This window comes from Enhydra lutris, unplaced genomic scaffold (assembly GCF_002288905.1).
Source record: "Enhydra lutris kenyoni isolate GAN:26980312 unplaced genomic scaffold, ASM228890v2 scaffoldscaffold24, whole genome shotgun sequence".
In the NCBI taxonomy this organism is placed as follows: domain Eukaryota; kingdom Metazoa; phylum Chordata; class Mammalia; order Carnivora; family Mustelidae; genus Enhydra; species Enhydra lutris.
In genome coordinates this window covers 13,087,012-13,098,943 of record NW_019154108.1, presented here as the reverse complement: position 1 = coordinate 13,098,943, position 11,932 = coordinate 13,087,012, and positions in this window count along the sequence as shown.

Genomic DNA, 11,932 nt, shown 5'->3' with positions numbered 1-11,932 from the left:
AAGGCAGAGGCTTTAACCCACTGAGCCACCCAGGCGCCCCAAGAAGTTTCCTTTTAATAGTCAAAAGAGAATCAATATTAGTTGCCTGAAATTAGAATTCAATGTCCAACAGATATTTTTAAAACTACTTTTAGTTAGTTAGTTAGAACTTCTAACTTTGGTAGCTATAAGGTGACTTAGATTCTTGCACACAAAAGAAAATCCTTTTTACATGAGGAGATAATAAAAGAAATTGTTATTTCAGTTAAGAAAATTTTGTTAGAAAAGTATGAGGAAAAAAGCTTAAAAAGACACTTTTCAAAAAAATAAAAGCTCATCAATTAATCCTATAAACCACTGCCCACTGGATATAAAATCTTTCTAACTATATCAAACTCTAATTGATTCAAAGTGTGAAGCATGGCAAGAGCTTTCTTCGGTGTTGGAGAAATCATGCAATACAAGAGATCCTGTCCTCTTAATACTTGGGATGTGTTTCATCTTAAAAGGTTTTCCAGTTTACTTGGGAAAAAAAGTCTTATTTCACATCTTAAAAACTGAACATGTTGGTGTAGATGTGGTTGAGTTATTAACATCTGTCAAAGAAAAACTTCATCGAGATATGAAAACATATTTTCTATCTCAGCAAAGGGTCCTCTAACTATGTAAGGTCAAAAGTCTGGATTTACTGAAATGTTAAAATAAGAAACTGATCTTTCTTCTATTGCTTCATTCTTTTTATCTGATAAATATTGGAGACATTTGTGTCCAGTTTTCTGGACAGTGTCATGGATATAGTAGTTAAAATTATTCTTAATGTACAAATGCTATGAATTATCAACTTGTGGAATTGTAGAAATAGAAAATGAATGTAATGATCTTGTTCTTTTCCAAAGCCCATTGGTTGAGTAGGGGAGGACTTTTACAAAGATTTATCATACTCTTAACTCAAATTGAAGATTTTCTTGAAATGAAAGGAATACCTGCTAAAAATTCAATAGTCAAAGACAAAAAGATAGTAGCGTGATTTATATTTCATTTCTGAATATCACGTTGCATTTGAATGAGCTAAATTTGAAGTTCCAAGGAAGGAAAATGTATTTGCTAGAATGTACAAGAATTTATGATGAAATGGAAATTTTTCATAATAATAATAACAATTTAACCCATTTTTCTAACATGAATGAATATACAGAAGGTTTTCATTGTAAGCAAGAGGATTATGTAAATTAGTTGTAAAAACTAAAGTATTGTGAACCTTTCACTGATATTGATGAATTTATAGTTACTCTTAATTTATGCACTACTCCTTTGATTTCAGTGTTAATGCAACTGAGTTGACACAGAGTTAGTGAATTATTTAACATGGACAATTTTGAAACACAGAATTTGTTTCAAAGCCAGATCATTTCTTCTAAAATACAGGAACCAGTTTTGACAATATGGGTGCAGATATTAAAAAATGATTTTTGGAACTTGACTCAGTTATCAGAAAACTTTTAAGTTTGTTTGGAAAAACTTGGTGATGTCAGCCTACTTTTTCAGCTATAAGTTATGTGAAATACAAATACAGATCAAACATTTCTGATGCAAATTTAGCATTTGAACTGAAATGTGCTCTGAATTGAAAAATACATGCTAGATTTAGGGATTTCACATAAAAATGTGAAACATATAATTAACTGCTATTGATCACACTGTTGAAACACTAATATTTTAGAGGTATTTGGTTAAATATATGCATTATTAAACTTAATTTTACCTCTTTCTTTTTACCTTTTCACGTGACTACGAGAACATTTAAACTTATGCATATGGCTCACATCTGTGGTGTGCATTGTATGTAATTTTTTACTTTCCAGTTTTATTGAGATAAAGTTCATGAACAACTTTGGGTCATATTTTTAAATTTTTTATTTAAAGATTTTTATTTATTTATTTGACAGAGAGAGATCACAAGTAGGCAGAGAGGCAGGCAGAGAGAGAGGAAGGGAAGCAGGCTCCCCACTGAGCAGAGAGCCCGATGCGGGGCTCGATCCAGGACCCTGAGATCATGACCTGAGCCGAAGGCAGAAGCTTTAACCCACTGAGCCCCCCAGGCGCCCCTAGATCATTATATTTTTATGGGCATCTCTGCCTTAGAGTAGAGGCTTCACAACCTGTGCTCTGAAACCAGGCAGCCTGAATTTCAGTCTAGTCGCTGGCAATACTGGTTGTGTACCTTGGGCAAGTTGTCTAACAGCTCCACACTTCGGTTTTTTCCATCTAAAATGAGGATAATGGGCTGCCTGGGTGGCTCAGTCAGTTAAGCCTCTGCCTTCAGCTCAGGTATGATCCCAGAGTCCTGGGATTGAGTCCCACGTCGGGCTCCCTGCTGAGCAGGGGAGCCTGCTTCTCCCTCTGCCTCTGCTGCTCCCTCCACCTGTGCCCTTGAGTACTCTCTCTCTCTCAAACAAATAAATAAAATATTACCAAAAATGAGGATAATAAGAGTTCTTACCTCGTGGGGGTGGTTACAAGAATACTTAAACTGTTCTGGCCCATGTGGAATAGCAGCTGCTGTTGTCGTTATGATTATCTATTAACTCTGTGACCTTGAAAGTTCCTTAGCTATATCTAAAATAGTGACCACAGGATCTGCATCACAACATATCTTCCTGAACTAATGAGATAACATATGCAAAATTGCTTGACAGGAGGTAGGTGACCACCGAGTGCTTGCTGGAATCTTCTAGATCTTAGCTGGCATTCAGAAGGCTCTGTAATCTGGCTCAGCTCACCATTCTTAAATTCAATAGTGGGTGTGAAAGCAGGTGCAAACCATCAGGTGCCCTTGAGTTGTTAAACATTATTTTTATTGGGGTGTCTGGGTGGCTTAGTTGGTTAAGCCTCTGCCTTCAGCTCAGGTCATGATTCCCAGAGTCCTAGGATCAAGCCCCACGTTGGGCTCCCTGCTCAGTGAGAAGCCTGCTTCTCCCGCTCCCCCTGCTTGTGATCTCTAGCAAATAAATAAATAAAATCTTTTAAAAAAATAAAAAATAAAACATTATTTTTATTATTCTTTACCATAAAACTCCTTTTGTGAGTATTTGTTCCCTAAATTAGCCTTTCTTGGGGCCTCCTTAATTCTGCCCTTTATCATCTAGACTAAAGGCCTGCTCCTCCATGAGGCCCTTAAGGTGGACTCCAGTCCCATTATGATCTCTCTCTCCTCTAAATTCCTGAAATATTTCCCACCCATTGTGTACATTTGGCATTTAATCATATCCTACCTTGTATTGTTGTTTAAAGTAATCATGGGTATGTGTCTCTGATCAGGTTAGAGTGTACGTTTTATAATTTGTGAATTCCCCCAATAGCACATGATAATTTTTCAAGAAATATTTGGTCAATGAGTGGGAACTATTGGAAAAATTATGGGGAATAAAGAGTTCTGACGGGAGAGAGATCCCCGTATCCTGTACAAAGAGTACAACGAAGAGAGGAAGTTTAAAGCAAAACTTTGAGATAAGCATGAAAGAGCCAGACAGGGCTGATATGGGAAGTGAGAAGGGCAGAGGGGGTAGGACACAGCAAAGGTCAGGGAGCAAAATGGACCTCCACCCTGAAGGACAGTCCTAGAACTCAGGACACAGCTCCTTCTTCCCACAGTCCCTCGGAAAGCTATTTCTAACCACATCCAAATTTAGAAAGTGATACAAGGTCTCATCCCAATCAGTTCTCTTGCCGATTTAAATGGTTTATTCCCAGAGCTTCCTTCCTCTTGCCCTGGGACCATTCCCCACAGCCGGGTATTTAAGATGTTTGGAAATCCTTCCCTCTGCATGAGTTTTGCTGACCACCTGAAAGTGAATGAGTTCACGTGCCCTCCTCTCCTATCCTCCACACTCACAATTCCCCTGGGGCACTCTGTCAGGAGAAGACACCCTTCTGCCTGGGTCATTGTAGAGTCCAAATACAGTGTCTGTTAGCAGGTGGCCCATAACCACGGGATGAACTAATGTCACATGATTGATTCCTGTTTGGGCCACTGTGGAGGAAAAACACCGTTAATGCGGAGAGAAAAAAGCTGTTGTTCAACCATGACTCATGGTTTAACTCTCAACACAAGGTTCAAGTTTATTTTGCATTCTTGTTGCTCCAAGGTGAGGGTGAACTGGAAAGGAGAAAGGGAGGCAGCATGGTGGGAGTCAGAAAAGGTATGATTCAGGCCTTAACACTAACTTCAGTGTGAGTTTGGGTACCAACTCATTTGGGTTTGTAAAATACAGAGGTGCTGTCCCATGTCAAAATTCTGTTATTTTAGGGTTATACTGTTGTCATTAGGTATGATGCATTAATGACAATCATACCTAGAAGGGGATGGACCCTTCCTGGGGAAAAGGGCCAGTAGTCACTGGACTTGGGGAAGTAGAACATCTCAGACCTGGCTACCAGGCTCAGGGACTCATGACTAACAGAGGCCAGCTCACAGGAGGAGGCACCAAACTGTCTTCATCACTTCTTCATGCTTTCTCCATCCACTCAGATACAACCAGTCTCTTTCCCTCTCTTTCTTTCTAACTATTCCCAGCCCCCAAGCTGAAATCTGATTACATAATTAAGCACTCAGTAAGTGTTCTCCAATGCTGATTTTTAATGAAGTTGGCCAATTCTGCTTCCTGTTTTGAAAGACACAAACCCATTTAAAAAGCTAGTCTGTGCCCCCAATACCCACTGCTTCTTAGAAACCAAATAGGCATTTTAACCATCGGTTTAGAGTAAAAATAATCATATGTAAATAGGTTAAAGTTCTCACAAAAGAGACGGTAGCTGTTAAAAACAGAAAAGCTGGTAGCAGGATAGCATTGTGATGGAAAAAAAAAGACGAGTACTGGTCTGTCTGTCTTTCTCACTCTCTAGTCTATCCTTCCTATTCTTGGATTGTTCTAGGTTAATGCCAAAAAGATCATGGATATGGTGACTCTTAGAGCCTACTTTTTTCATGGAATTTTGGAGTGGCACATAAGAGATAACTGTAAGAACTTTGAAGGCAATTTCCCAACAAATCACTTCTCAGTCTCCTGAGTACCTTTGGAGACCACCTTGGGATGAATTCTAGAAATTCATGTAGAGGCCTTCAAGCTCTACACCAGGCCCACTCATGTTCCTTGGTGGAAGTAGAATCAGGCTGCCCTTCCCAGTCTTCTCGGTGTGCACACTGAAGAGTACACAAGGAAAAGAGAGAGAAAGGTTGCAAGAATAAGGGTGTTGGGAAAAATGGTGGACATTTGCGAGGGTGTTGTAGTTATTCTCCATAAGCTCTTCTGTTTTCTCACCCTAGATCTGTGACTACCAACCACTGAAGGATTAAACTCTAACACTATTACTTCCCTACTTAAAATCTTTCATCCCCAGGTCATTCACCGCTGTATCCTTGACTTGCCAGTTCAAAATCCGTCCTGCCTGCGTCTTTAAACTCATTTCTCAACACTCCCTGCCCCACCTTGTGTGTTCTCTCCTTTCAATGCTTCTGCCATGCTGAATTCCCTCTCAGGATGCTCTTTCCCACCTCCTTTGCCTTCCATCTAATGCTTGTTCTTAAAGAGAAGTCAGGTGTCCCCATTCTGGATACCCCCTTGAGCTTGGTCTTCCTCCTCTGTTAGCTCTGAGCACCCAGGGAAATCTCCATCATGGTCTTCATTACAGTGTTCTGTAATTACTTCTTCACTTTACCATGTCTCTGACTAGATTGGACCATAAGCTCTTTGAAGGGAAGACTATGTATGAACCATCATTGTATTTCTGGTGTCTTGCCCAATTCCATTCATTTACAGAAGATCAGTACATGTTCAACTAGTTGATTAGGTATCAATTGGGGATAGAACTATCCCAACCAACCAGCGCAAGCATGGTGCCATAGAATTCAGTTGTTTTTGTCTCCAGTTCTCTCCTTGGCACAACCTTAAGCTCCTTGGGTACTCTCTGACCTGGGCCCTCTGTCCACACATACTCACACTCTTTTCTCCACCTAGACTTGGACTTATCAACTCTGAGGGCCATGCTCTCCCTCTTTTGGAAATCTGTTTCCTGCTTAAACCTACTTGGTTCTTTCCCCTCATCTCTTTGCCCCCTTTATCATTACGTGTGCTGTATTTTGGGTGCATGTTTCTGAGTCTACTTCTGCTTGCATACGTATGTTCCCTGCCTCATCCACTCAGGTCAAAGTTTGACAGATGACCATGGCTCTCCACCAAGCCCTCTGCAATGCTGCGTGCAGAGTGCAAGTTGCCTCCTTCACTGGTCCAACACCTGGGACAATTCACAAACCCTGTGGTCTGTCGCCATCACTGCAAGAGGCCAATTTGTACAGCTTTCCCTCTAGCTCTTCATTTCCAGTGTATACTGATCTCTGCACTAGATCTACACTGAGCTGCTGAACACTTACAAGATTTCACTTCTGTCTCAGGGATGTTTGGTGAGGTGATATGTCATGACTTCAACAAGCTTAGAACAATGACACAAAACATGATATTTCAACTGGGGTGAAAACACCTCTAACCATGACTCAATATACCTTTTGGGGGAGAAGGAGTAAATATTGAAGTTTAACCTTTTAGGGATTGGGATTCACCAAAATGCCAGGTCTCTACTACAACTAGAAAACTATCTTTATATAAGGTGGTAACTCTTGACCATCCATCTGTAGGGTATATGCTTTTATGGCTTACTTCTTAATTTTCTTTCTTAAAAGAGAAGACTATGTTAAACCACTTTTGTTCTTTGTGCAGTGGTCTGCACTTGAGAAATGCTGACCAAAGTTAGGACTACCATCTGTGACCACAGGATGGAATGGGAGTGAACTAGTCCACGAAGGAATCAGAAATGTGACCTTGGCCCTATTACCACTCACCCTAGTAGGAAATGGGCCCAGAGGAGCTTGGCCTGGCAAAGTTGGAGCCTGATGACCACGAACTTGTGAAAGAGTGGACCCTGTGAATGACCAATTACAAGTCCCTGTGGCTTCTGGGGCAGTCTGACCCCAGATCCCTGGTCACCGGCTTCCTCCCCAAAATAGTTTCCTATTTGAAATGGTCTTCCCTGCTTCAGCAGGTGGGAATAAGTCAAGCTAAATGCCTTTCAAGCAGTGTGTCATGATGGTTAAGAGCAGGGGACAGAGAATGAGGCATATCTAGCCTGCCTCCCAGTACAGCCACCTGGTTGCTATCTGGTCTCGGGCAGGTAGCTTAGCGTCTCTAAACCTTATTCACTCATGTTTACAAAGGGGATGGTGACAGCACCTACTTCATGTGTGTGCTGGGGGATTAAATGAGAAAAGGCATGTGGGTGCTGAGCCCTGTGCTGGACGAATGGTTGGTACTCCCTCAATGGCAGCTCTTCTTCCTATGTTAGTGACATTAAGAACAGTAATGATAAGAAGTCGTATTTAAAATGACGAAGGCAAGTCAGGGCCCAGATCAGCTGTACCCTCAGGTCACCCACCCACCCCACCACCCCTGTCCCGCCCCGGTGGCTCCTGCCTGCCTTCTTCCAAGGTGACCCAGCTTGGCACGGCTGGCTTTGCTCAGGGCTGCTGAGTGAGGTAAGAAATTCGGCCAGGATGAGGCTGCCTGAGCCTGACCCCGCAGCTCCAGCTGCGGGAGGAGGAGCACAAGGGGCCGGGGAGAAGCGGGGAGTCCGTAGGCTGGCTAGGACTCTGGCGAGGAAGTGGGTTTGCGGTAAGGGAGAGGGGAAGGGCAGAGTTTGAGAAGGTTCAGCAGGAAGGAAGGCAGTTGAGAAAAAAAATAATCTACCTTGTGTCTTATTGGCCCCTTGTTATCGTTTTCTGGAAATGAAGAATCAGAAAGAAACCAACACAAGGCTTCTGGGATGTCTCAAATTATCGGGCCTTTCTCTCTGATGTTTTTGGGGGGAAACACAGGGGGTGTCTCACTAATGTCCTATCCCCAGTTCCAAAGAAGGAAAAAATGGGCTGTGTTTTAAAAAGTGGTCAGACTGTCAGACCAAGGCCTAATGTGCCTTTTTAGCCCAAAAACTCTGGTTGCACAACCCAGTGTTATTTCCACAGGCAGCTGAAGTAATTCTGCTCTTGAAATCCTGCCCTCGGTGACTTTTTTTTTTCTTGTTTGTTAGCTCAGTGATTAAATAATCATGGCAGAACAGTTCCCCAGTTTCGTGGGGGCACGGACCTGGGCGGTCATCAGCAGCTACCACGCGTTTCCAGAACAAGTCCTGTGTCCGGGTGCTAGGGGCTGGAGTCATAGAGCTGGTTCCCACCCTCAGGGAGCACCTGGTCTAATGCCCTTCCCCAGCCTTCAGTTAACCAACCAAGATGCATGTTGGTGCAGACGGAATGACCCACCGGAGCTGTGCCCCAGGGAACCCCGAGAAGGTTCTCCTATCATAACAGGAAGCAAAAGTCACGGGAGAGCAGGATTTCAAAAGCAGGATTTCTTCAGCACCTTGGAAACACCCACTTGCCTGCCCACCTTCCCCTCAGTTTCACCTCTTATCTCTGCTCAATGACTCGCTGTTCTAGATCTTTCTCGGACTGGACTTCAGTTTCCAAACTTGAATCAGGATTTTTGTTGGGGAGGAGGGAAGGAGAAATAAAAGATTTCACCAGTCAATGTATATGACTCTAAGTCTCCTCCTTTCCTCCATGAAATGGCCTATTGTTTGGAATAGTTTATTCTTTGAAATATCAGAGCTCAGCAGTTCGTCCTCACCTCACCTTTTGTACATTCAAAACCAACCCTTCATCTTCATCTTCAAAATCAGCCTGGGTGCCTCCTCTCTCTTAAAAGGTACCACCATCCACCCAGCTGTTCAGGCTTTGACCCACACCTGCCAGCTTCATAAGTAGGCACCGACAGAGTGGGCGGATTCTTGGCTCATCTGAAATGTCACTCCACGGGCTCCTCGTCGCAGTCACCCCATAGAGTGGCAGCCTTTATCACTTCCTCATGCCTGGACTCAATAACAACCCCTCCTGGGCTTCTCAGCTCACTCCATGCTGCCCAGCAAGTCAAATTAATTTGCCCAGAGCACAGATTTCATCACTCCCTCTGCCGCACAGAAGCCCCTTCGCGGCCTGTGGTGCCAAGTCCAGCCACACATCCAGCCTGGCATAACCCACATTCCTCTGTGGTCCAGCTGCCAACTTCCCCAGACAATCTCCCCACTCCCCAAAAGACACCCACTGCTCCCACCAGGCTGCTTTAATACGGCCGCTCCGCTTGGTGGGGGACAGATGCTAACTCATGGGAAGGGAGAGATGGAGGGAGGCAAAGAGGGGGGAAGTACTCAGCACCATCTCCTCCACCCACCCTTCTAGCCCTTACCATGAGCACCCTCCTGGGAACCACCCCATCTGTGTCTGGCCACTCTGTTAAAAAACAAACAAGAAAACCCCAACACTTTTATCATGGAAATTTCTAAACTTACATAAAAAAAACCTTGTGAACCCATTTGCCAGCTTCTATAGCCATCTGTTTTCGCCATATTTTATTTCATCGATCCTCCCTCCATATTTGTAGGGGCAGGGACGGGAGAGAACCATTTTAAAGCAAATTCCAGTCATTATGTCAATTTATTCCCGAATACCTTTTTTTTTTTTTAACACAGCCGCAATGCCATTCTCGCACCCAATAAAATTGCTAATTCCTTCCTACCATCCACCTCTCAGTTTATATTCAAGTTTCCCAGATTGTCTAAAAAAATCACTTTTAGAGCTGAGTGTATTTAGTCAGGTTTCAAACAGCAGCATACTTTCTCACTGCACTGGCTGGTGTCTGTGAATTCTCTTTCAACACCTTTTGAACTTTTTCCTCCATGCCATTGACTAAAAAAATCAACAGACCAGGTTCACTGTCCTGTACAATGCCCAACAGTCTAGATTTGGCTGATTTTCTCCTTGTGGTATCATTTACAGACCACTCATTTCTACCCTTATACGTTGCCTTACACCATCTTTAACCTAACTTTTGTGTGAGTATGTACCGCTACTTCCGGTGCAAGTACAAGCTCCCAAAGAAAAAGTGTGTGTTTGTGTGTGTGTGTGTGTGTGTGTGTGTGTGTGTGTATCTGTGCATTTTGGTTTCAGTGTTATGAAGAGTAGTTCACATATCAGATCCTCAATAAATACTTGCTAAAATAACTTTTATTAAGCTCTACTGTCTGCAGAATTGTGTACTGGAGAGAGACATACAGAAAGAAAGGGACAGATTCCTAGCCTTGTGTTTCCTGTGTTGTTAATTACATAGGACAGTGGTTCTCCAACTTGAACAAGCATCGGCATCAACTGAGGGCTTGTCAAAAACCTGGATTGCTGGGCTCCAGTCTCAGAGTTCCTGATTCAGTGAGTCTGGGATGGGCCCTGAGGATTTGCATTTCTAACAGACTCCCAGGTGATGCTGCCGGACCAGGGAACTTTGAGAACCACTAATATCAGATGTGAGCTTCAGAAAATCTTCTACCGTCCCTGGGGCCCGTGATGCAGTTTTGATTCCCAAGGCTGCCTACTTCTGCGACACGGTGGGTGACCTGGGTTGTCTAAACCTTTCAGTGGGGAGGAGCTACTTTGAAGATACATTTTCTGGTGGAGAGGGGTGAGATAAGGGAGCGGACTGTGGATAGAGGAGTGCCTTGCTCACATGGAAGGAAGGATCCACTAGGTCCTGTGAGTCACAGGAAGTTTGAGAGGAGCAGGCAGCAGGGGTCTGGACCCTAAAAACCTCAAGCCAGGGGCTCTGCATATAAAGTGTAGGCATGCAACTTTGTCCTGTACTGGGGTTCATAGCAGCGCTGATACAGGACTGTCACAGGCAGGATGGGGCTGAAGCTTTTTGCTCCTGCTCTTTTTCCAGTGTTGCATCCAGATATGGCTGGAAAAGATGCCCTTTGGAAGGAGTGGGGAAAAATGAGAAAACTCAAAGGTTTTTTTTTTTTTTTTTGAGACTTATTTATTTTAAAGAGAGAGCAAGAGAGAGTGAGGGGAGAGACAGAGGGAGAGGAGAGAGAATCCCAAACAGATTCCCCACTAAGCACAGAGTCCCGTGCAGGGTTCGATCTCATGATCCTGAGCTCATGACCTGAGCCGAAATCAAGAGTCGGATGCTTAACTGACTGAGCCACCCAAGCGCCCCAAACTTGAAAGTCTTTTAAGAACATCCTGGAATCACAATCATTAAATTAAAAAACTTTGTTACTTTCCCTATTCCAGGCTTATGTCTTTCCCCGAAGATAGTAGTGTTTTCTTTATTTCACTCAATAACAGAATAATTTGTTATTTCTTCTTTGTATCCCTTACCTCATTCTTCAGGGACAGACTCCCTTATCTACCTCTTAAATGTGGACATTCACCCTGTTCTAGACTTGGCCCTCATCTCTTTTCACTATACATCGTCTCCCAGAGAAACATTAGCTACTTCTTTAGCTTCAACTTTCCACCCATATGTTCATGGCTCTCCCCAAAATATCTACAGCCTAGACCTTTCTCTTGAGCTCCAGACTGTAACTCCAGCTTCCTCCTAGATGCCTCCAGGTAGAATGCTCAGTATGTCCAATCTAATTTGTTTTCTCCATCTCACCATTTATCCCTTCCTCTGGCCTTGGAACCCCATAGTCCAAGATGGGGTCACCATCTCTTGAGTTGTTCAAGCTTGAGATCAGGGAGTTCTCTTCAAATCTTCTCTTTTCCTCACCTGCCCTCTATCTAATCATTCATCAAGCCCTGTATTTTCACTCCTGCAATGTCTTTTTAATTTCAGATCCTCCTTAAAATCTCCCCTGCCTTTGACTTAGTTTCAATCCTCATCATCTCTTTACTGAATCCTTGCTAACGAGGCACCACATTCTTACTATGTGCCAGGAGCAGTGCTCAAACACTTAGCTACCTCCTCTGATTTAAGTACAAGTGCCATCCCCGTTTTACAGACAAGAAAATCAAAAG